Here is a 21,567-nt window from a genome sequence, read left to right on the forward strand (position 1 = left end):
TTGCTGTATTTGCAGCTTGAGCTTTCATCCATGGCCCCTGTGTCTGCAAACTCTGGTTAGTGCAAAGCTTTGCAGAAAAAAAAAAATCTCTCATTTGACCATGAACTTTCGATGATCTAGTTAGCGCTACTGTCAAGCTTCCCGCCGTCTTTTTGAAAAGTAGGACTTGTCCGTGATGCCCTCTGGCCAACTTCCATGGGACTAAAAAGCTAGCAAGAGCCGTCAAACTGGCTGACGGCTGTCGCCGGCAAGACTCCATTAATTTACACACATTTTCCACTGTTTGGCATCTACCATGATAACTCTCTTCTCTTCCAAGCAGCTCCTGTTTGCATTTAACACTTGGGTTAATTTTCATCAGAGTTTAAATTTAGCCATCAGTTATTTCTGGGGAGCTGTCAGGCAACATATGGAGAGAGGAAGGGGGGGAATAAAAATCCTTCTGAATTTATAATAAAGTGGAATCTGTTGAATGTGAAATAATAATAATAAAAAAAATCCAACTGCAGTCGGGGTGAGGCCCGGTGGGGAGAGCGAGGTCAGGGAGAGAATTGCAGAGTGGATTAGCCGCCCCGCTCACCAGAGGGGCATCTGGGCCCCTCCAAGCTTCCTGATATATCAAAAAATGATGGAAAGACACAGTTCAATTTGTCCCCCTTTTATAAAGGATAATTAACCTGTCAGTCTTGCTACTTGAACAACTTCATTAAATTGGAGGCGAAGTGGGTGCCACGGAGTCCTGTCTCCATCTGAGAGGCGCGCGGGGCTCTACCTAACGGAGCAGAGGGGTGCCAACAGGACAGCCAGCACCCCGATTATCCCGTCTGCTCCCTGAGAAATGGAGCGCGCTTCTTCCAATTATGTAATAATCCTGCCTTGACGATGACCTGCTAAAAGTAATTTTCTGAACTCGGAAGGCAGAGGAAATAATGTCAGAGCCTGGGAAGGCCAGAACAGTGTGCAGGGCTCGAAAATAGAGGTGATGGGATTTCAAAGGCTATTGGGCCAGACTGTTTGAGACCCAGAGTGATGGCTACTCAGGTGAACACGTTTCACAAGTTATAAAAGGAAAGGAAAACAGAGTCTCCCCCTCCCTCCGCCCATCCCTCCCTGACTTTCTGCATTTGTATCTCAGTGGCCAGTCATTTCTTACCTACTCTGGATGAATTCCACACTCGAGACTACATTCGTTCAAGAGAAAGAGACACATCACCCCCCCCCCTTGCATGTAACTGGAGTCATCTTGCCTTAAGCGCCCATGCTGAATATTTTCAGTCACTGAAATGCAGTTTAATTAAGGTCACAGGTATCATCTCTCTGGAAATTCTACTTTGTTTAAATAAGTACTAAGACAGAGTAAAAAGTTAATTGTAAAATATTTCTTAAATCTTAGTAAAAAGTAATGTTATTTCCAGTTAAACTGGGGTTTTTTTGGTTTGTTTTGGTTTGGTTTGGTTTTATTTTGTGTGTATGTGTGTGTGTGTGTGTGTGTGTGTGTGTATGTGTGAGAGAGAGAGAGAGAGAGAGAGAGAGAGGTTGGTCATTCAGTCCTATGATATCACATTTTTAAGGATCACGAATAACCGAATAACACTTTTTCACAGTAATGAAGATTTCATGTGGAAAACTGGGAAATGGCATGCATGTACAAACTATCGTATTTACTGTCGAGTGTAAAACATTAATCTCCCAATTAAAAATATATATTTCAACTAGTGATAGTAAAGACAAAATTCACTATGTTCTCTTGCCAATATAGTTAAGAATTCAGGTTGGAATCATATAATTTTTCAATTACAAAAGGATTTTTTAAACTTTAGAAAACAGCCTTAACCTGTTAAAATGCCTATCAATTTTTATTTTTTCTTCCCCAATCTCTGTTGTGTATTATTTCATGAAATTTTAAAATGTAAATACTGTTGTAAAAAAATATTAACTTCTTAAAATGCATGATCGAAAACCACATTGAATTTACTTTCACCATGAAACTTTAATGTCGAATACATTTTAAGTGTTTTATTTCTGATCATTTTTAGTATGCCAAGAAGGCAGAGAGAGAGAGGGAGTGGGGAGAGAGGGATGCTCCCACTTTTAGACAATAGAGGACTCTTAGAAAAATTTTCCTTGCATTTTACTAAATGAACTCATCCACTTTTTCTGTTTTATTGGTACCAAGAGTTTAAGTACAGCTCCTAGATTGAAAAACAGTTCTTGCATTAATACTAAAGAACATAGCTGTGTTTCCTCTCAGTCCCTTTGCAATGAAAATTACCTAGTGGTATAGGAAATAGTCATGAGTGATGGGAAGGAGAGTCGTGAGCCTGAAGAGTGACGACGGAGACTCTCGGAGCTCAGTTCCCTGCATCCATGCTGGCCCCAGGACTCCCAGGGAGCCAGCATCACTAGGCAGTGCATTTATTACAGAGAAGGAAGAGCCTTTCTGTTGAAGCTTTTGGGAAGAGTGTAGCAGTGTCCAGAGTGACTTTTCCCTGTGCCTGAAGGGGCCTTTCTCAGTTGCCTTGATAATGAAGATGAGGCATTTCGCATTGTCCTAGCGCCATTGCCATCTTGTATCTGCAGGAGAGCAAGTCAAGAGTCATGAGTCTGGCCCTGGGAGCTGTACCAAGGGGACCCCTGATGCAGAGTGGCACATGCTCTTGCCACCGGTGCTTTTGTAATTGGTGCCTGAGGTCCCAGACTACGGCAACACCCACATCTTGCAGATCACACTTGGCATGTTCCGCTTGCTGACTGTGCCTTTCGGAGGAGAGGCCCGAGGGCCTCAGGGGCAAGCAGACTCCCCAGCCCCATCACCCTCTCTGGCTGGGCCTGGACCAGGGCCTCTGAATGTTGTAAAGTCACCAGCTCCAATTCCATCTGAACTAATGTTGGGAGACTGGGAACCTTAGGGAAGAAATCGGTGTCAGTCAGAGCTGATCAGATGTTTGATCTGTAACAACAAAATGGGACGGGGAAAGGGAGAAATTTGTGATTAATAGTAGATTATAAGATCAGTGGATATTTCCACACCACACCCACCACCAGGCTTCTATGGCCCTACCCTCCCACCTCCCAAAGATAACCACCAGAGTTCTCACAAGTCTTAGAAACAGTTTGTTTGCTTCAGTTTGTTGTTGTTTGATTGATTTTTAAAATTATTTATTTATTGAATAGGGACAGAGAGAAATTGAGAGGGGAGGAGGAGAGGGAAAGAAACCAAGAAACACCTGCAGCCCTGCTTCACCACTCGCGATGTTTCCCCCCACAGGTGGAGACCAGGTGCTTGGACCCAGGTCCTTGTGCGCTGTGGTCTGTGTGCTTAAACAGCTGTGCCGCCACCTGGCCTCACTTCTATTCTGTTTTTGTTTTTTTTCCTCCAAGTTCATGTGTATCAGGTCACTAGATTCCTCATATGAGTGAAACCATCCAGTAGTTGTCTTTCGTGTCATTATTAATTTTGCTTCTTCTTCTAGCGTTTGCCCTTCTTCCGTAGCCAGTCAACAGCGTCAGGTTGAGCCTGATGTCAAGTTTCGAGACCTCCTTTGAATCTGGAGAGGTGGCAGTCGTTGACTATGTGGGTCATAGTCTGTCTGGAGCCGCAGGGGCAGTTCGGGTCATCTCTGGCTCCCCAGCGATGGAACATAGCGGCGCACCGGCCATGGCCTGTTCGATAGCGATTGAGGAGGGCCCAATCATAACGTGCTAGGTCAAAGCCGGGTTGACGCTTGCAGGGGTCTGTGATGAGGTGTTTGTTCTTTACCTCAGCTGACTGCCAACTCTGTTTCCAAGAGTCTGGAACAGAGAAGTTCAGTGTAGGCGTAGGGGACCAGATTGGATGATGAGATGTCAAGCGTTGGACAGGGTGGGCGAAGATATCCGCGGATATTGGCAGGTCTGGTCGAGCGTAGACGTGGGAAATGAACTGAGATGATGCCGCATCCCAACGAATATCTGGCGGGGCGATGTTGCTAAGAACTGGCAGCCATGGAACCGGGGTGGAACGGATGGTTCCAGAAACTATCCTCATGGATAGTTTATAATTTGGAATCGACCAAGTGGACATGGGGGCTACGGAACCATACTGGGGCACAGTATTCTGCAGTGGAATAGCATAATGCCAGACATGATGATCGTAGTGTGGAAGCGCTCGCGCCCCATGAGGAGCTGGCCAGTCTTGCAATGATGTTATTCCTCGCGCCCACCTTTGCTGCAGTTTTTATGAGATGTTCGTGAAATGACAGGGTGCGATCGAGAGTAACGCCAAGATAGACTGGCTGGGCTTCATGCCGGATTCTCGTATCGCCAAGCTGCACATTAAGCTCACACGAGACCGAGGCATGGTGTAGATGGAAAACAGATGATACCGTTTTTGCAGTGCTAGGGATTAGTCGCCATATTTTACAGTAATCAGATATCAGAGACATGTCTTTCGTGAGTGTTTCCTTGAGGATGTCGAACTTGGATGCCTGAGTTGCACAGCGGATGTCATCGGCGTAGATGAACTTCCTTGAAGAAGTTTCTGGGAGGTCATTGATGTAAATATTAAATAGCGTAGGAGTCAGAACAGAGCCCTGGGGGAGGCCACTTGAGACAAGTCTCCATCTGCTAGACTTGTCACCCAGAGGCACCCGGAATCTTCTGTTTTGGAGAAGAAACGATATAGTGTTGGCCACCCATGGAGGCAGGCATTTTGAGATCTTGACTATGAGACCACGGTGCCAGACCGTGTCATAGGCTGCTGTGAGATCAACAAAGACAGCACCCGTCTTTAAATTCTTCTGGAATCCATTTTCAATGTAAGTTGAGAGGGCCAGGGCTTGTTCGCAGGTAGATCTTCCTGGGCGGAACCCCAAGGCACTCATCTGAAAAGCATTTGGATGCAGCAGTGCGCACAGTAGTCAAGACACGGAAGTCGCGCAGGCGTCCAACGACCGCTGAGTGGTTGAGGAAGCTGTGTTTCATCTGCGCACAGAACATCCTGCAGCTCTGAGAGGAAATAATGTCTTGTCTTTGGCTGTCATAGGGGATGGAGCCAGAGGGGACCATGCTAAGCAAAACATGTCAGAAGAAAGACAAATATGGGGGTGGTCCCACTTGGAGGCAGGGTATAAAGAAACCAAGAAGGCAACAGGCAAAGCCAGCTGTTAGACTTCAAGCACACTGCCGAGGAAGGGAGGCTAGCAGGCTGGGTGGAGGGAGTGTGGTGCTTTGGTGCTGGGCGTTGTGTGGTAACACACACTTGAAATATACCCGGTGCTTTTCTTCCCATCCAAACACCTCTCTCTCTCCTTCTATCTTTGTGAATAAATAAATAAATAAATAAATAAAATATTTAAAAAGAAAAAAATAGAAAATATTTCACAGGGAAAACAAGACCTCCTTATGTCCACATGGGTTAGCAAACGCAAATGGCTTTCACGTCAGATGGTGCACATCAGACTGATGCAAACTTTATTTTGAGTGAAAAGAGCCTTGTCTTAACCTAGCCGTGCATTTCCTCCTTGAAGCTCAATCTCCTATAGTAACAAAATGTTTAAATGGCCTCTGATTTAATCATGGTAATTTAGTCATTTTGTGAATATAGGTCCGCCCTTTATTGGCTTTGATATATGTGTGTGTGTGTGTGTGTGTGTGTGTGTGTGTGTTTTATTTAAAGGATATTTTCCCCAGTAATAACTTTCAACTTTTCAGTCAATTTATTCCAAAGAAGAACAAAAATCATCAATGAAGCATAAACGTAATTAAGTCTGTCTCCACAGCACAAGTACCACCAAGAGCTCTCTGAGCCTGGTCTTAAGGTCAAGTCCTCACAGTTTGGGCTGGTGTTAGTAATTGAGAAGGGAGAGGTGGTTTTGATAAAAAAAAAAAAAGAAAAGAAAAAGAAAAAAGAAAGAAAAAGAAAAAAGTAGGACTGAGGTGTCTGCAGACCCCAGAAACCTGCTATCTTCACCCCATCATTTCCTTATTCTCCCTCAGTCCTTGTCATAACCACACCACAGAAAAAGAGCTTTGGTCTATTGGTTTCCAGAATCTTATGTTGGTGAACTATCTGGCTGTCTTGCAAACAGTTGATTTTGGGGGAGGGGGTCACAGGTTAAGTCACTCTACCTGGACTCAAACCCCAGAACCCCATAGGGGGTGCCTTGGTACCAGGGACATTTCTGGTGTTGTGGTGTTTACTACTATTATTGTTGTTGTTGTTACTGATTAATAATGACTAAAAAGATTGTTGGATAAGAGGGCTACAGTGCCACACAGTTCCCACTACCAGAGTTCCATATCCCATCCCCTCCACTGGAAGCTTCCCTATTCTTTATCCCTCTGGGAATATGGATCAAAATTCTTTATGAGGTGCAGAAGGTGGGAGGTCTGGTATCTGTAATTGCTTCTCTGCTTGACATGGGTGTTGGCAAGTGGATCCACACCCCTCAGTTTGTTTCTGTCTTTCCCTTGTGGGGTAGGACTCTGGGGAGGTGAGGTTCCAGGACACATTGGTGAAGCCATCTGCTCAAGGGAATCAGGATGGTGTCACAGTAGCATCTGCAACTTGGTGGCAGAAAAGCAGTCAGATATAAAGCAGGACAAGTTATTTAGTAATCAGGAACCTAAAGGTAAGAATAGAGCAGATGGAACTAAGGATCTTTGTGTGTGAAGAAGCTACGAAGTCTTTGACTCGAGTAATTTTTGCCTGAGCCTGATAGCTAACGTGCAGGTGGACTAATAGTATTGTCTGGGAAGATGGTGTCAGAGTGGAGAACAGGAGTAGAAAGCTGGACCAGAGCAGAGAGCAGCCCCCAAACATGAGGACAGTATACAAATACAGTGAACTGTAAACCCCATGGATCTGACCAAGAGCCCAGTGCTGTTTGTGTTGCTGGCCATGGCTGAAACCATTGTGTAGCCCTTGTGTCCTTTCAAACATGCCCAGCTTGCAAGGGCTTAGGGAGCTACACAGAAGACAGAACAATTTCAAAATTAGCTAGAATCAAATAGGGTGTGAGATTTTTTTTGAGATCGTACTATGTCACTGTCTCCTTGAAGACCTGTGGATGGAAGTCTTAGCAAATCTTATTCCACACTCAGGAATTAATATTCTTCTTATTCTAACTTGCTTTTGCAGAATTCAAGTCTTTGGAAAGAATTAGTTTTTCTCTGATCTGAACAACCGAAGCTACCGCACGATTGATACACCAAATAAGAGCCATTTGTCAAAATGAGCAAAGATTCTCATTTTCCTCTTGATATTTTTGTAAGTCTTTTTTTAAAAAAAAAGAAGAAGAAGAAGAAGCCGATAAGAGATGAATTGCCTTCATTCGGATCTGTAAAATGTGACTCTGAAAGCTGCAATAATTTTAATAGCCTGGTCTGAATTCAATTTTTAAAAAGATATCTTCTGACCCTCAAAAAAAAAAAAGGATGCCTTCCTTTATTTTAATGAGAGATCCAGTGCACTGCTTAGCTTTGGCTTATGAAAGTTTAGGGGATTGAACCTGGGACCACTGAGCCTGAGGCATGAGGTGTGCCGCCACCACACACCTCTCTGACTCTCAGGGTCCTTTAAGAAAGGCAAATCCCAGTATAGCCACTTGGGCACAAAACCAAGACCACTCTCCTCTCTAGGCAGTCCTCTGTGATCCAGGAAGAGGGTAATGTAGACATTCACACCGTTCTCTGAAAAGCAGAGCCCTTCACTCTCCCATGGCTGACAAACGGGCAACAAAATGGCATTTCTAATTCTACAGCCAGTGCTGGTTGCCCGTGTGGGAAGCATTTGGGCTGGGGGCGGTGTTCCCTGCCTGAACCCAAAATCAATCCTCTCCCTCCTTTCCCTTCTTCTTTGAAAAGCCTTCCCCACTGCTCAGTGTTCCGTCCCCCCTCATCCCTTACTGTGTCTTTCCTGATTAGTTTCCAGTTTGTTAAAGAAACCCCCACATGTTTAGAGAGCAGCTGCTGCAAGTGTGTCACTCAGGGCAAACCCCCATCCTGCATCACCGGCAGGCTGACTGCGGATCGGAGCCATCATGCAGGTAATGGGGCATCTGGGATTCTAAGTAAGACGTGCCATGTCCCGGTAGCACTGAGCCTGCACTTAGCACACCCCTTCCACTCGAAGCCATATGGCTGAGTGGGAGCCTCTTCCTGCGTCCCACGGGCTGTCCCTGACCTTGCCAGAGGGAACCCCTGGCCTCAGAGGTGGGGAAAGAGAGTGAGCCTTCTGTCCCCCAGCAAGCCCAGAGGATGCTGGCTGAGCTCCCCTGCCCAGGCGTGGGGCAGGAGTCATGGAACAGTGTGAGCTGCCCAAACAATGCTCGGAGGATGGATAGATGCCTGGCTTTGCACCCACCACGCTCCTGTGTGTGCACACGCGGCGACTTTGGTGGCTATGCAAGCTCTTTCCAGACGGACAGGATCATTTCACCTGTTCTCTTGACCTGCACAGAACAGCTTGCTGCATGCACACACGCCACCATTTATTTTAGAGATGCTTTTCTTTGGGAAGAAAGAGGAGAGGAGAAGACAGGACAGGAGAGAGGAGAGGAGAGGAGAGGGGAGGGGAGGGGAGGGGAGGGGAGGGGAGGGGAGGGACCTCTCTCCTTAATGGGGAGAGCAAGAAATGCAGCTGTGGTAGAGAGTGAATATTCTAATGCTTCCAAACCTTTTGGTGAAGGTGAAGGGGCCTTGTTGAAAACATTGCTGTGAGCAGATGGACCCCTGAAACCATCTGCTATGAAGCAACTAAAGGTTCAATGATGCATTACAGAATTATTTAGCTCTCAAAGAGCCTGAAAGTAGTTAGTAATGATGGCATCTGCACCGAGAGCAAGCAGCCTATTTATATATGATCTATTACTTCATAAACTGTTCGGAGACCCTCACTTCTTAAAGCAGCAGCAGCCTGTTCGATTGCAGGCGTAAAAATGTTACTGGGGGGGGGGGGAAAAACTGTCAAATATGGGCTTAACGTCACTGTCTATTTTTGTGTTGTGGGTTAAGTAGACTTTTTGCTGGATCCTATTTTTTCCTTGATTGTGTAGCAGACTAAGATCATTTGGTGTTGATTAAATCCAAAGGAAATAAAATGTACTTTGCTGTCTCTAAATCACACTCCCTGGATACTTTGAATATATATATATATATATTTGGGGAGGTTATTGCTGGGGCATGGTGACAGTCAGTACTATGAATCCACTGCTCCTGGCAGCCATTCTTTCCATGTGTATTAGATAGGACAGAGGGAGAAATAGAGAGAGGGAGAAATGGAGAGAGGGAGAAATGGAGAGGCAGAGGAACAAAGAGACACCTGCAGACCTGCTTCACTGCCTGTGAAGCGTCCCCCTGCAGAAGGAGAGCCAGGGGCTCAAACCCGGATCCTTGCATGAGTCCTTGGACTTAGTACTATGTGCACTTAACCGGGTGTACCACCACCTGCCCCCTCTACTTTGATATTTTTGTAAATGTGCCATCTTCTTTATCCTTTTGTTATTGTTTATCATTGGGGCTTGACCACTCTGGATTGATTTGTGGAGGGAAGAGAGAGAGAGAGAGGAGAGAGAGAGAGAGAGAGAGAGAGAGAGAGAGAGAGAGGAGGAGAGAGTGAAAGACCACTGCACTGAAGCTTCCCCTACGCAGTGGCGGCCGGGCTCAAACCTGAGTTGCACACGTGTGCTCAAGGAGGAGAAGCAGAGGCAAGTGTGCTCAGTGTACAGCTGGTCCTTGAAGTCTGGGGTCCCATTCAATCAACCCCCACCGAGTGCTTGTCTCCCACAGCCTGAGCTCTGAAGTCCCAAGTTCAATCCCCAGCCACATCATAAGCCAGAGCTGCACAGGCCTCTGGTCTTTCTCTTTCTGTAACTTTCCTTCTGTTTCTCTCATTAAAATAAATAAGCTATTTACAAATAAATACATAAAGCCAATGAAAACAAGTAAAGAGTAAAGAAAAAAGGAAAAACAGAAGTCCTGGGGAGTGGTGGATTTGTAGTGAAGACACTGAGCCCCAGCAGTAACCCTGGTGGGAAAAAAAAAAATCATTTTAATTTGGAAGCAGAAACAGAAAATTTAGAACACACAGATAAAGAAGACATGTAAGCAGAACTGTATGAAGAATACACATAAGGGACCAGGCAGCGGTGCACCTGGTTGAGCACACACATTACAGTGGGCAAAGACCGGGATTCAAGCCCCTGGTCCCACCTGCAGGGGGAAAGCTTCAGGAGTGGTGAATCAGGGCTGCAGGTGTCTCTCTGTCTCTCTCCCTCCCCTCTCAATTTCTCTCTGTCTCTATCCATTAATAGATAAATTTAAACACACACACACATAGACAAATACTCCTGCAGGTTCTCAAAAAATTCTGCCACTGTCTTCCTTTCAGTAGCGTTTCCCTGTAACACGAAAGAGAAGAAAAATAAAAAGGCAGCTGATTCTCTGGATGGGACCACTGTGAGTGTGGAGAGATTACTCGCTCCCTCCATGTCTGCTGGGCTTTCTGGGGGGGCTCCAGTTCCCATTCTCACCTGGAAGACATGCCTGTGATGGTCCTGGCTGTATCCCTGTGTCCCTTGCCAGCCTAGTCACAGTGCTGTGCTGTGCCCTGTGGTGGGCTGCCTGGTGCAGGCTGGGTTCTGCCTTCACCCCGAGAGGTGGGAGGGGCTCTGTCCAATGAGTGATTCTGAATTGGAATAAAGGGGCGGAGAATGCATGAATACAGGTGATAGCTAGGGGCCTTTTTGTAGAAGTTTGGTGATCAGGAATATGCCATAGGCACTGACCTCTTTTATTTATTTGTTTGTTTGTTTATTTATCAATTAGCTAGTGGTCAGATTGGCTTTTCTACACATCTGTTCTCTTAAAAGTTCAGTTTCTCCACTACCCAAACCAAAAGACCCCTCACAGAATGGGAGATCTTTACATGCCATACATCAGGCAAGAGGCTAATAACCAGAATATATAAAGAGCTTGCCAAACTCAACCAAAAGAAAACAAATAAACCCATCCAAAAATGGGAAGAGGACATGGACAGAATATTCACCATAGAAGAAATCCAAAAGGCCGAGAAACACATGAAAAAATGCTCCAAGTCTTTGATTGTCAGAGAAATGCAAATAAAGACAACTAGGAGATACCACTTCACTCCTGTGAGAATGTCATACATCAGAAAAGGTAACAGCAGCAAATGCTGGAGAGGGTGTGGGGTCAAAGGAACCCTCCTGCACTGCTGTTGGGAATGTCACTTGGTCCAACCTCTGTGGAGAACAGTCTGGAGAACTCTCAGAAGGCTAGAAATGGACCTACCCTATGACCCTGCAATTCCCCTCCTGGGGATATATCCTAAGGAACCCAACACACCCATCCAAAAAGATCCATGTACAGATATGTTCTTAGCAGCATGATTTGTAATAGCCAAAACCTGGAAGCAACCCAGGTGTCCAACAGCAGATGAGTGGCTGAGCAAGTTGTGGTCTAGATACGCAATGGAATACTACTCAGCTATAAAAAATGGTGACTTCACCATTTTAAGCTGATCTTGGATGGAGCTTGAAGAATTCATGTTAAGTGAAATAAGTCAGAAACAGAAGGATGAATATGGGATGATCTCACTCTCAGGCAGAAGTTGAAAAACAAGATCAGAAGAGAAAACTCAAGTAGAACCTGAACTGGAATTGGCGTATTGCACCAAAGTGAAAGTCTCTGGGGTTTGTGGGGGCAGGGGGGAGAATAGAGGTCCAAAACGGATGATAAAGGACCTAGTGGGGGTTGTACTGTTATATGGAAAACTGGCACATTTTATGCATATAGAAACTATTGTATTTACTATCAAATGTAAAACATTAATTCCCCAATAAAAAAAATTTTTTTTAAGTTCAGTTTCATGACATTAAGGGATGACTTGGAGCCCATCTAGAAAAACTGACTGACTTCTGAATAAGCAGTTAACAGGACTATTCCTATTCTATCCCCTCTTTAAATTAGATGCAATTATAAAGACTAGTTCAAAAGTCACATCAGTTTTTGGTCCATCATTTCCAAACATTTTGAGGATAGCATTCATTCCTTTATATCATAAAAAAAAACATGGGAAATGTTCTTTGTTGAATTATGAATATGTCTCTTCTGAGGTTACCAGGTTACAAGGGCCCTTTATTTTACACAGTGTAAAAACACTACCTCTTCAGTTGGTTTACTTGAGGAGTTTTTCTTCTCCTACTATGTTGCCTGCAATTAAATACTAGCAGTCTTTCCCAAGTTGGGGCAAATAATTCTCAGTCAATAAATCCATCAAATATGGATCAAGCAATAGCCAGTAATTAGGATTTTCTTTTGTCTTGGGTCTTGCTTCTCTGCTTGAAAACCTTTGTGATAACTATGTTTCTCCTTCCTGTCTCAATGAACACAATACTTAGTGTAGTCAAACACGATACATTTCTGCACTTGGACTTTATTTATCTGATTGACAAGGTCTTTTCTTTCCCATGCATTTTAACATGCTGAAGGAATCTTCTCAAACAGAAACCTTAAGCATTCCCACTTCTTTCCCTTTCCCTAGACCTAAAGAACGTATCTAGCTCAGTCCTTTAGTTGGGGCTACTACAGACTTCCTCCTTATGTCTGAAAGAGCTACAGGACGTGGGGAGAACTCCAGTCAGCCAGCAGCAAGCTCTCAGAACCCTCTCACGGCCCTCAGAACCACAGCTAGGCATACTCGTTCATGAAAGGGAGTAAGCAGCGCACACGTCTGTGTCTGCTGCTTTATTTTCGTTTTGTACGGTGTCGCTTTGCAAACAAAGCTCTGGAATATACAGGTGAGAATGCGGAGAGGAACCCCCATGCATGGTGCTGCAAACGGATTCCTGGAAATGACAGGGGTGAACCCCAAGCCTCCCCCCCGCACCATCTCCCTCAGTGCCTCCAGCTCCACTTCACCAGTCAATCAGGAGAAAGGCAGAGTGGGGGATAATGACAGCCAGCTGGCATCTGCCTTCCTGAGCCTCAGCCTCAAGTCTGGAGTCTGCTCAGCATGGCTCTGCACTCCCCTCCCCTCTCCCCCTCATCCCCGGCTGCTAAGGAGAGATGCTTCTGTATTCATGGGGTGCTGCAGCAGCCCTCCCCCCCAGCCCTGGCAGGACCCCACCCCACCCACCTCCTCCCCCCAAACATGAAGGCTGTCTAGACAAGCCCCTCTCACATCCTTCCTCAAGATCTGACTTGGGAAACACGTTAAGCGGCCTGCAGTCAAGGTGGCCAATTTGAGAGTGAGAGTGTGTCCGACTGTCCCCAGGCTGAAGGCCCCTCCTCACAGCAGCGCTGGCCAGGGCTCTCAACCTTGACCTGCCGGGAACACCTCTCCGGGAAGTGACAGGTAATTTAGCCTTCTCACTACTTTCCGGGGGCTCTCCGCTGGTGAATTACGTATGCGCCGCTATGTTACAGACACCTGTCCGCTGAGAGCCAAACCAAAGCTGATAGATTCCTCCTAAAGATCCCAGATTAGATAGAAGCTGCTGTCCCTCCCCCAACCCCCAGCTTCTGGAAGAGTCCACATGGTGCCAATCACCTGGCTTGGCCACTTCCTCCCCTGAGTGCAGGGAGTCTAGACAGGACTGGAACAAACTCAGCCATCCTGGCTTCTTCCATTAAGATCTCTCTCTCTCTCTCTCTCTCTCTCTCTCTTTCTCTATCTATCTATCTTCCCCCACATTCTTCTCAAGCATTCTCAAACTCTTCCCACAGCAATGACCTTCTGAAGGGTGACTTTCTGACGTGCTGTACAACCACCCCCTTCAAGCAGTTCACTAAGATACCTAAGCACAGGCATTCTGGAGGCTGAGAGAGAGCTCAGCAGGTAAGCCATGCCTTGCCATGCTCATAGCTCCGGTTCAAGCTACAGTGTCTACAGTGCCAGGGAATGCTCACTGGGGAGAGCTCAGGGAATGAATACAGTCAGCCCAGGAGTACTGAGACACTGTGCACGTAGGTTCCCAGCTCCACCATCAGTAATCAGACAGTGCATCAGACAGGTGGAATGCAGGATCCAGCAAAGACCGGGACTGGGTTCTTTTGTTATTGTTATTATTATTATTAGTAGTAGTAGTGGTGGTAATAGTATCTTTGTTTATTTATTGGAAAGAGCCAGAAATTGAGAAGGAAGGGGGTTATAGGGAGAGAGAGAGACACCAGCAGCCCTGCTTCACCACTTACAAAGCTTGCCTCTTGCAGATGGGAGACAAAGGACTCAAACCCAGGTCCTTGCTCAGTGTGACATGTGCCCTCCGCCAGCCGGCCCCCTGGGATCTGAACCAACAGTGTCTGCTAGCATTTGAGAGAGGTGAAGGCAATGCCTGGCATCTGAGAGCTGGGAGCTGGGAGCAGAGAGTTTGTGCAGCTGTCTCTGTCTCTGGCTTCAGAGTGGTTTCAGTCTCTCCTCTCAGGCAGGCTGAGAGGGGCCGTGGGCAGTCAGATCACTGGGCGTCCAGCAGTCATCAGGTTTCTATGTCTCTGACCAGCCCTGCCCAGTCTGGTTCAGCCAGGATTTAGTCTGGAGCCAGTGGAAATGCTTCCAACAACTGGAGTCATTTCAGGAGTTTGGTGCTCTGGGGAAGGCCTTTTGAAATGTTCTTTTATTAGTTTTTAGACCCAGGACAGAGTGTTTGTGTGATGTCATGAGCCATCTCCTGGGCTCAACCTCTCTCTCATATGAGGGAGAGAGGGGCCAGGCGGTGGCACACCTGGTTAAGCACACATGACAGGGCTCTTGGACCTGGGTTCAAGCCCCCGGTCCCCACCTGCACGGGGAAAGCTTCACAAGTGGTGAAGCAGGGCTGCAGGTGTCTCTCTCTCTCTCTCTCTCTCCTCCTCCTCTCTGTCTCCCCTTCCCCTCTCAATGTCTCTCTGTCCAATAATAAATAAATAAAATTTTAAAAAAGAGAGAGAGATAAATGGCACCTAAGCACCATTCCTTCATCCAAGGAGCTCCCTCGAATGCTATCCATGGTGCTCCTGTGTGGCAGTGGGGCTCAAAGCCTGGGCTTCTCACCTGGGAGGGCGTGCACTCTAACTGAGCTATCTCCCAGGCTTGCAGTGGCCTTTAGTTTGCTCAATAGTGATTGTCTTAATAACAAAAGTGAAGAGCGGATACTCCCAGGGACTGGCAGCACAGCACAGGACTTGCATGCCGGGGGCCCCAGGTTCAACCCCCAGCATGGCCATATGCCACAGCTGAGCATGCTCTGATTTCTGATTCTCTCTCTCTCTCTCTCTCTCCTCTTTATTTTCTCTCTCTTATTTTCTCTCTATTTTTTTTTCTCTCTCACACATTATAATTTTTTTTTTTTTACTGCCACCAGGTAATCACTGGGACTGGTGCCAGCACTACAAATTCACTGTTCCTAGTGGCCTTTATTTACTTATTGTTAGCGAGCAAAAATCAAACCACCATCCACTGCAAGGAAGCAAAAGATGTGTATTCAAGAATTCGAATCCGGGTCGAGATGTGACTGACAGCAGTCCACCAGGCTCGACCCCGAACAAGGCTCAAACCACACAATTTATAGGATTTCTGAATACACTCAGGGAGGAGGAATGCATCACCTTATCAATCTATATCCAATAATATGCTATAGAAAACGCAGAATCCAATCATTTCAAACCTAGCAAAAAGCAGGATCCACTCAAAGCAAAGCGCGGGCTGATTTCAAACATTGCAAAACCACACAACCAATAGAACCTAGCCAGAGTAGGGTCACCACATCCTCCTGCCATCAGCTGCAACCTTCTGGTAAACAGTTTCCTTGTGCAAAGGTCCTGATAAGCCTTGCCTGTATGCGGGGTCTTGGTAAACAACTAGTGGCTTACTGATTAGGTCCTGTTTTTCAAGGGGAAAGGGTAAGGAATTTTCCATCTTACATTCCCCACTAGTCTTAGCCAAGAATTAAATCTTTGATTCATCCTCTTCCTCTTCATCTGTATAAACTTCTGTATATCCTGTCCTAAGGAGCATTACCATCTCAGATTGTCTCCAGATCAGGGAGATCAATGATCTTAATAGACAGGGTCCCAGGGTAAAGATTAGGAGCAGGGTGATCAAGGGCCCCGCCAAGGAGCTGATCAGTGTCGTCAACCAAGGGGACCAGGAGAATAAGTTTGTAAACCAGTTGCCCCCGTTGCTCAGGTCCCTCAAGCGGTCATCCCTGTCCTCTATTCTTTTCTTAACTTCACTTAAATTCTTCCTTACCATTCCAGAGTGGTTGGCATAAAAGCAACAAGCCTCTCTTAGGGTCACACATAATCCTCCCTGTTTCATGAACAACAAATCAATTCCCCTAAGGTTCTGCAGGATCACCTCGGCCAGGGATGACAGTGACCCTTCAAGGGATTTGATGGTGCCCTCTAGTGTCACCATGTCCTGATTGATCTGCTGGTCTAATTTTACTAGAGTGGTCTCTTTGGTAAGGGCCGTAATGCCTACTGCTAGCGACCCCGCTATTCCTTTCCCTATGAGTAGGGGAACCAGTACCGGGATGCGCTTCTCTCTTATTGGCCCAAGGTGTTCTTCCCCTGCCGTTCAAGGTGCGTCCACCCTGCCTCACCATGGGAATAGTATACATGTGGCAGAATGTGGGTCAAAACACAGAGGTCCTCCTTACTCATTCCATAAGGGGAGATACAGGAAGCCATGCCTGAAGTACAAGCCCACCAGGTTCCTTCAGGGACTTGGAGGAAAGCGGCCCACTCCTGGGTGTTACTAACTCTAATGGTCTGGTTGCAGTTGCCCCTGTACGGGGAGGAGTCCAGTTTATACCTGGCTGTGACAATACAAGTTCCTGTTCCCTGAATATACCCCAGTGTCATGTGAGGCTGTATTCCCCACTTACACTCCGGGCCTTTAGAGTTGCCAGAGGATAGAGTCAGCTTCCTGATGTCCCCCTTCTGGCTACCTATCCCAGAAGAGGCGGCCACACCTATATAATAAGGAGGCTCAGGGTGTAGACACAGCCAGCAGTCTCTAGTTATACTGGGGTCAGTCTCATTCAAGAGATGATACATTAATTCCACAGTTTTTACTAGTGGCTCCACTCTGGGATGCAAGGGCTCGGTTTCAGTTGGCTCAGTGCCAGTTGGCTCAGTGTCATTTTCATTCTTTCTCTCTGTCCTTGAGGATGGGGAGGATGTTGATTGGGGGTCCTTACCTAAGATGACTGGTCTCAATGGCCCAATATGATTTTGAGTCCATGGTAGCATCTGCAGTTGAATAGTGAATAACGTTCCAGGATCCTTCTCAAAGAATGGTATCTTGATGCCCCACATTCTCCCTCCCATCCATGAATCAGTTTCATGTCAAGTCTTAACATTCACTTCCACAGGGTTACAGTCCCCTATGTTGCAAGTACCTGGTTCAGTCGGGGCACCTGGGAAGATTACCCTTGTGAACTTCAAGTGCTTATCAGTATCCCTCACCGGAGATGCTGTCAAACATTCCCCCTATAGTCCACAGAAAAAATATGGCTCTCCTCTACACTTGGTGGGGCTGCCTTCTTTGGGACAGATGTAATAGTGTCTGTCCCAAAGGCAACTCTCTAAATCGGTGGAGCCGCACCCTCCATTTATAGTAGCCTGACCGCGTGCAGTCTGACTGGCAGAGATTACACCAGTCCAGTTTGCGCCAAACAAATCACACAAATCAAAAGAGAATATAGGCTGCCCAGTGGTTGGCTGGTTGGCAATCACCTTCCCTTCCTTATTTTTTAGTTCCCACATGAACAGTGGGGACACTCGGAGATGGGTGGTGTGAGAGTTCAAGCTGGAGCAGAGCAAAAGCACAGTGGTCAACAGGAGACCAGCCGGACCTTCATTGGGTCTCTGGTGGGCACGGCACGCCATCCTCTTAGGTCCTCTGCTCCCGGAGGATCAGCAACGGACCTCTTCAGGCAAGTGTGATGAATCCAGTGGCGCTTTCCAGCGACCTTTGCGGCAGTCGGCGTACTCAGGATCATGGTGTATGGTCCTTCCCACCAGGCCTTGAGGTGGTCGGGATGCAGCTTCTTTACTAGCACAGAGTCACCAGGCTCAAACAAGGGGGCATGGCCTCGGCTCTCTTCCCTCCGGGTTCCAGGTTTCACGTCCCAGACAGCGGCTCGTGCCTTCCCTTGCACTACCTATAAGGTCTGTAAAGACTTAAGGAGACTGCCATGTGATACTTCAGCCAATTTTACAGCCTCAACCTGGGATACCAGGGTTGGCTGCTTGCCATATATAATTTGAAAAGGAGTGAATCAGGACACATAAGGGGTGTTCCTACTTTTAAGCAAAGCAAAGGGTAAAAGAGTAACCCAGTCCCCGCCAGTCTCTATTTTTAACTTGGTTAAACTTTCCTTAATAGTCCTGTTCATTCTTTCTACCTGCCCCGAACTCTAGGGGTGATAGATACAATGTAATTTCCACTTAATTTTTAAAGTTTCAGCCAATTGTTGGGTGACCTTGGCAATGAATGCGGACCATTGTCAGACCCCAGTGAATAAGGGAGCCCAAACCTGGGGATAATTTCAAAGACCAATAGTTTCACCACTACCTGGGAAGTCTCTTTCTTAGTTGGGAAGGCTTCAGCCCATCCTGAAAAGGTATCTATCATAACTAAGAGGTACTTATATCCTCCTCGAGCTCCAGGCATTTCGGTGAAGTCTAATTCCCAATGCTTTCCAGGTTCTTCTCCTCGCCACTGGGTCCCAGGCTCCTTCACCTGCACAGGATTGGCATTGACTCTAGCACATGTGGCGCATCGGCTTGCCACACTCTGGGAAATCCTGTGCAGACCAACTATTGAATAGAATTTACTGATAAGCTCGGCCAATTTCTTTCCCCCCAAGTGGGTACCTTGATGCGTCCGAGTGACCACCTGTCTTCCCAGTGATTGGGGCAGTAGAATTCTCTCATCCAGCAGGATGATCCATCCTTCCTTGTTGGGTTTTCCCCCAAGCTTCCGGCTCAGCTTCTCTTCTTGTTCAGAGTACTCAGGCTTCTTCTCTTTGATAATTTCTTCTGGTGTAGCCACTACCAACTGGGCCTGGGTCCCCACTAGTCTTTGGGCCGCCTCCCGGGCTGTCTGGTCTGCCAACTGGTTACCCCGCGATATTTCTGAGTCATCTTTCTGGTGTCCTTTACAGTGGATGACAGCAACCTTCTCTGGCCCCCAAACAGCTGCTAGCAGGGCCAATATTTCCTGGGCATGCTTGATAGCTTTTCCTCCAGCCATCAGCAATCCTCTCTCTCAGTACAAAGCCCCATCAACATGGACGGTAGCAAAGGCTTACCTGCTGTCGGTGTATATATTCACTTTCTTCCCTGCTCCCCACTTGAGTGCTTGAGTGAGGGCGATCAGCTCTGCCTTTTGGGCTGATGTCCCCTGTGACAAGGATTCAGCCCACAGGACCTCCTGGCTCGTGACCACCGCGGCACCAGCGTACTGTACACCATCCTCCACAAAGCTGCTTCCATCCGTGTAGAGGGTTTCCTGTGCATCCGGCAGCGGGACATCCGTCAGGTCAGCTCTCAACGAGGTCAGGGCTTCCAAGATTTCTCCACAATCATGGGTGACATCTTCTCCTTGGTTGGGGAGCAGGGTGGCTGGATTTAAAGTTGCAGTCTGTTTAAAAGTAATGCAAGGTGAGTCCAACAACAGTACCTGATAATGGGTGATCCAAGAGTTGGTCATCCACTGGTCCGGAGGGGAGTGAAGTAGGCTGGCCAGGTTGTGGGCCGTGGCAATTTCTAGGGTCTGCCCAAAAGTCAGCTTGGTAGTCTCTTTCACCAGTAGGGTGGCTGCTGCCACTGTCCCCAAGCACCCTGGCCACCCTGCTGCTACTGGGTCCAATAGTTTAGACAGGTAGGCAACAGGCTTCTTCCAGGGTCCCAGGGTTTGAGTAAGTACCCCCTTGGCCACACTGGCATTTTCTGCTACAAACAGCTGGAACGGCTTGTTAAGATCGGGGAGACTCAGGGCGGGGGCACTCACCAGAGATTTCTTCAGTGCCAGGAAAGCCCTTTCCTCCATCTTAGTCCATCTCAAAGGTGTATAGCCTCCGCCGGTGGCAGTGTAGAGGGGTTTTGCTAGCTCGGCGAACCCTGGAATCCATATCCTACAGTAGCCCACCGCTCCCAGAAATTCTTGGACTTGTCTCTTTGAAGTGGGAGTTGGGATCTTCAGGATGGCCTGGATCCTTCCCTCAGACAGGGCTTGTTATCCCTCCTTGATCTGATAGCCCAGGTAGGTTACTGCCTGGGTACACAACTGAGCCTTTTTGGTGGATACCCTGTACCCCAAGTTTCCCAGTACCTCGAGCAGGTCCCTGGTTGCTGTTTCGCAGTCTTTCCTAGAGGGGGCAGCAACTAGCAGGTCATCCATGTACTGCAGAAGACTGCATTCGGGGTGTTCACCTCGGAATGTCAGCAAGTCCTTGCTAAGAGCTTCATTGAACAAGGTGGGAGAGTTCTTAAAACCTTGGGGAAGTCAGGTCCAAGTCAACTGTCCTGACTCACCTTCTTCGGGGTCTGTCCATTCAAAGGCAAAGATAGGCTGGCTCTATGGGGATAGGGGAAGATTGAATAAAGCATCCTTTAAATCCAAGACACTGTACCATGTTCGATTGGGAGGCAAGAGACTGAGGAGAGTGTAAGGGTTGGGGACTGTAGGATGAATAGTCTCTACCCTCTTGTTTACCTCACGCACGTCCTGCACTGGTCTGAAGTCATTCATCCCAGGCTTCCAGACTGGAAGGAGGGGTGTGTTCCACGCCGATTTTCAGGATACCAAGATGCCAGCCTCCCTCAGGTGTTGAATATGGCTCCTGATACCATACTGGGCCTCCCGGCTCATGGGGTACTGTCGGACGCGAACCGGAGTAGCTGAGCTGATTAGTTGAACTACTATGGGAGTCACATGCTTGGCCAGCCCTGGGGGGTTGGCCTCGGCCCATACCCTTGGGATTTCCTGCTTCCACAGTGCCAACAAGTTCTGATTACCTGCATCCTTTGGGGGTTCATAGAGGCGGTATTCTTTCCTTGCTGGCATGGTAAGCAAGATCCGCCCACCTACTTGTACTGTTGGCCCATCATTGGCATCAAAGGAAATGGTGGCCTGCAGTTTCTGTAGGAGATCCCTCCCCAGCAGTGGCTCAGGACATTCGGGAATTACCAGGAAGGAGTGGGTAATGGTCTCTAGACCGGGGCCAGCGACTCTTCCTATAGACTTTGGATAACTCTTTGCTTCCCAGGTGGTCCCTATAATTTTAACCTTGTCCTTCCCGGTGGATCCAATTGGTTGCTCAAGTACTGAATGGGTGGCCCTGGTATCCAACAAAAAGTCAATTAATTTTCCCCCTACCAAGAGTTTTACCCTAGGCTCCCGGGGGTTGGAGGAGCCTTGACTTCCTCAATCTAATTCAAGCAGCAGAGGTGCTTCCTTCTTTCTTCTTCCCTCAGCTTTGGACAGTCCTTCTTCCAGTGCCCCGCTTCCTTACATAGTGCACACTGATTCCTTCCTAACCCTCCTAGGGGCTTGCCTCTGCCTTTTATCTGCCCTCT

This window comes from Erinaceus europaeus, chromosome 19 (genome assembly GCF_950295315.1).
Source record: "Erinaceus europaeus chromosome 19, mEriEur2.1, whole genome shotgun sequence".
NCBI lineage: Eukaryota > Metazoa > Chordata > Mammalia > Eulipotyphla > Erinaceidae > Erinaceus > Erinaceus europaeus.